Source organism: Anabrus simplex, chromosome 2, assembly GCF_040414725.1.
Source record: "Anabrus simplex isolate iqAnaSimp1 chromosome 2, ASM4041472v1, whole genome shotgun sequence".
Taxonomy (NCBI): Eukaryota; Metazoa; Arthropoda; class Insecta; order Orthoptera; family Tettigoniidae; genus Anabrus; species Anabrus simplex.
In genome coordinates this window covers 22381717-22385880 of record NC_090266.1, presented here as the reverse complement: position 1 = coordinate 22385880, position 4164 = coordinate 22381717, and the positions used below count along the sequence as shown (strand labels likewise).

Here is a 4164-nt window from a genome sequence, read left to right as displayed (position 1 = left end):
TTAAAAATATCTGCACGCGGTAGCTGCGGCTAAACGATTATTTATTTATTTATTTATTTATTTATTTATTTATTTATTTATTTATTTATTTATTTATTTATTTATTTATTTATTTATTTCGACTTTCCTCAACTAGATTGGACATCCCTTAACAGAGTCCACAGTCGAGCCTACCAAAAGAATATTAGTGTCAGCAAATGACACACCCTGTGTACTACACTGCACCTTCCCTGCACGCTCTATGAAATAACGAAGACAGTAGGAAGGAGAATGTTATAAAATTAAACAGATAAAAAATGTCGCACCGACCGTGCAGTGTAGGAGGTTTAGATTATTACCTAGAGGGCATTTATGACAACAGGCTGCAGTCGTAAGAGGCTACTAAGCGGGGAACAACTGAAGAATATGAACCTTGTCCCCCTCTGTAGTAGTTAGCTGTTACACCTGGAGGCCCGGTTTCGATTCCAGGCTCTGCTACGAAACGTATTACGGGGTTCACTTATCCTTAGAACATCGTAGCTTGTAGGCAAATGCCAAGATAGTACCTAACTGAAGGCTACGGCCACTAGTTCGCAGCCTGAGGTAGGTTCGATTCCCATACCTTTGCTCCCTGACCTCTTTTAAAATCACTCATGCTGTAACGTCACGTTAATTTTCCGTCGGATAGAGACGTAAGGACTTAAGCAGAGTAAAACTGGGGCAGACCCCATCAAAATAGTGTCTAAAGGGATAGGGCCCTTCAAAATGGCGTCTGTGTGTGGTTAGGCTTGCTCTCGTACGCAATGATATGACTGTGACATCACGTTACTTGCCCGTCTTATGGATACGTAAAGCCATGAGCAGACCACTGAGTAACCCAAGTGCACAACTAAGTAGTCTGTCGGATGGAGACATAAAGCCTTAAGCTCACCTCTTTTAAATCACAGATAGCACTGTGTAGTTAGACACTCCAAAATAGAAACGCTAGGGGCATCCGAAAGTAAAACTGGGCCCAAGAAGCGTCCGTGTAGTTAGGCCCCTCCAAAATGGCGGACAGGAAGGATATCTAACCGTAAAACTGAGCCGCTAAGTCTTGTGTAGTTAGGTCCCTCCAAGATCACGTCAGGAGGGGCATCTGTCCATAAAACTGGGCCCTGTGTAGTTACGCCTCTCCAAGATTATGTCGGGAAGGGCATCTGGCCATTGAACTAGGTTAGATAATATGTGCCCCCTCTGGTGGGGAGGATGAAAATGGCGACGGAAAGGTCATCCTGACCGTAAAACTTTGCCCTGTGTAGTTAGGCCCTCAAAAATGGCGTCGGCAAGGGCATCTGACCGTAAAACTAGGCCCTGTCTAGTCAGGCCCCTTCATGAGCTTAGGTGTGCTTTCTTACGCGAATCCCATTTCCCTACTACTGAATATGGCGTCGCGAGGATCCCCATTGTCCTACTGCTCAAGATGGCGCCGGGAATGGTATTTATCCGCAAACGTGAGGTTAGCCTCCACCAAGTTGGCGACCGTGAGGTTAGGTAAGCTCAAAATCAATCAATACTGATCTGCATTTAGGGCAGTCGCCCAGGTGGCAGATTCCCTATCTGTTGCTTTCCTAGCCTTTTCCTAAATGATTTCAAAGAAATTGGAAATTTATTGAACATCTCCCTTGGTAAGTTATTCCAATCCATAACTCCCCTTCCTATAAATGAATATTTGCCCCAGTTTGTCCTCTTGAATTCCAACTGCAACATCCGCGAATAGGCATTGCACTACTGCTGTACTAGTGGTCAATGACCTCGGATTGGAACGCGCATAGATACACTACTAGGGGTCAATGACCTAGGGTGCTAACTCAGCCCAAAACATGCTGACGAGGTGGTTTAGAACCCGTATAGCTATACTACTGCCGGCCCCGTGGTGTAGGGGTAGCGTGCCTGCCTCTTACCCGGAGGCCCCGGGTTCGATTCCCGGCCAGGACAGGGATTTTTACCTGGACCTGAGGGCTGGTTCGAGGTCCACTCAGCCTACGTGATTAGAATTGAGGAGCTATCTGACGGTGAACTAGCGGCCCTGTTCTAGAAAGCCAAGAACAACGGCCGAGAGGATTCGTCGTGCTGACCACAAGACACCTCGTAATCTGCAGGCCTTCGGGCTGAGCAGCGGTCGCTTGGTAGGCCAAGGCCCTTCAAGGGCTGTAGTGCCATGGGGTTTGGGGTTTGTTTTGGTATAGCTATACTACTTCAGTATCACTGTCTACAGTAGATGATGTTATTTTCTCTGAGACCTTTGAGGAACACTTAGCTCATCTTGAGGAAGCATTAAAACGCTTTCGTTAAGCTGGATTGACGGTGAAATTGTCGAAGGTACCTTTTGCCAAACTATCTGTGTACTTCTTAGGGCATATTTTGTCACGTGATGGAGCTTCAGTCGATTATTCCAGAACGCATGCAATGCGTAACTTCAAACCTCCCAAAGATGTTAAAGGGGTTTATTTATTTATTTATTTATTTATTTATTCACAAAGCACAAGATACAGCTACACTGAGCAAATTTCACTTGCACTGCCAACAGACTATTTAACCAACGTAAACTTTCATAATAAAATATAACAAACATAACAAAATATAACAAGATCAGGTACACAGCCTACTAATAACAACTGTCCAAATCGAAAACCATAAGAATGTCCATATTCATAGCCAAGTCGTCGTGGGTCAAGATGGCGGTATAATCCCTTCACATCAACTTATCTTTAAGAGGCTATTTACACACCTCTCGAATACACTTTTATTTGATGTTATATCGAGTTCTTGTCTCCTGTTAATATTGTTAAAGAGTGTCGGGAGGCGGATTAGGAAAGATCGTTGAAGTATTGAGTGCTGAGTGTGGGGAATGTGGAGAAGGTCTTTGGTTCGGGTGGAGCGGGAAGGAACGCGGAGAGAGAAGAGTGAGACAAGATGTTCCGAGCGGTAATGCCCATTTAAGATCCCGTGGAGGAAACTCAGGTCAGATACCTGTCGCCTGATGTGCAGCGGTGACATATTAATTGCCATTAATACCTGCTGCGTAGACAGATTTCTGCTAGATTTATCGGCGTACTCGCATCGGCGGTACATATTCTAAAATTGGAACGATACAGAGAAGATTAGCATGGGCCCTGCGCAAGGATGACACGCAAAATCGGGAAGCGTTCCACTTAATTTTTGACGGCCCCGCGATGTAGGGGTAGCGTGCCTGCCTCTTACACGGAGGCCCCGGGTTCAATTCCCGGCCAGTTCAGGGACTTTTACCTGCACCTGAGTTCTGGTTCGAGGTCCACTCAGCCTATGTGATTACAATTGAGGAGCTAGCTGACGGTGAACTAGCGGCCCTGTTCTAGAAAGCCAAGAACAACGGCCGAGAGGATTCGTCGTGCTGACCACAAGACACCTCGTAATCTGCAGGCCTTCGGGCTGAGCAGCGGTCGCTTGGTAGTCCATGGTCCTTCGGGCCTATTGCGCCATGGGGTTTGGCAGATTCATCGGCGCAGTGAATTTCTTTAGGAAAATTTATTTAGGAAATACATCCCCAACTTCGCTAATAGGGCGGCACCCTAAACCTTCTCCGCAGGAAAGGTATCAACTTTGAATGGTGGCCGTCGCAGCAAGTTTCGTTCGAGGATCTGAAATTATCTCTCTGTAACGGCCTGGTCTTGGCTATGCCAGATTTCTCCAAGAAGTTCATTGTACAGTCAGACGCCTCGTCATCTGCTGTCGCTGTGGTTCTTCTTCGGGAATCTGAACTCGGAAGGCGGCCAAGTGCCTATGCGTCTAGAACCTTGTCATCTCAAGAAGCCGAGTACTCTATATACGAGTTACAAGGACTGACCATACTATTTGCCTTAGAAAAATTTCGTCTTTACCTTGAGCATGGTGAATTTGAATTAGAGACGGATAATCACGCTCTGAGCTGGGTTTTGGCTAGGCCCCGTCGTACTGCGCTAATCGCCCGCTGGTAGATTCGGATTTCAGCGTTTGAGTTTGACGTGCGGACACATTCGTGGATCTGAGAATGTGTTCGCGGAAGGATTAAGCCGAATATTTTCCGGCGATTCTGATTCTGTTGACCCGGAGGAAAGTCCTTCACCTTCCAGTTTCACACCTCCTTGTATAAATTCCATGATGCCACTGCTATTTCATGATATAGCGAAA

General features: G+C 46.2%; 1 non-coding gene across 1 annotated transcript; it reads left to right on the top strand.

The window, feature by feature from the left end:
* Positions 1 to 3069: 3069 nt before the first annotated feature.
* LOC136865050 (U6 spliceosomal RNA) lies at positions 3070 to 3176 on the top strand. The gene has a single exon (XR_010859438.2). It is a non-coding gene; the product is annotated as a U6 spliceosomal RNA (small nuclear RNA).
* Positions 3177 to 4164: the final 988 nt, after the last annotated feature.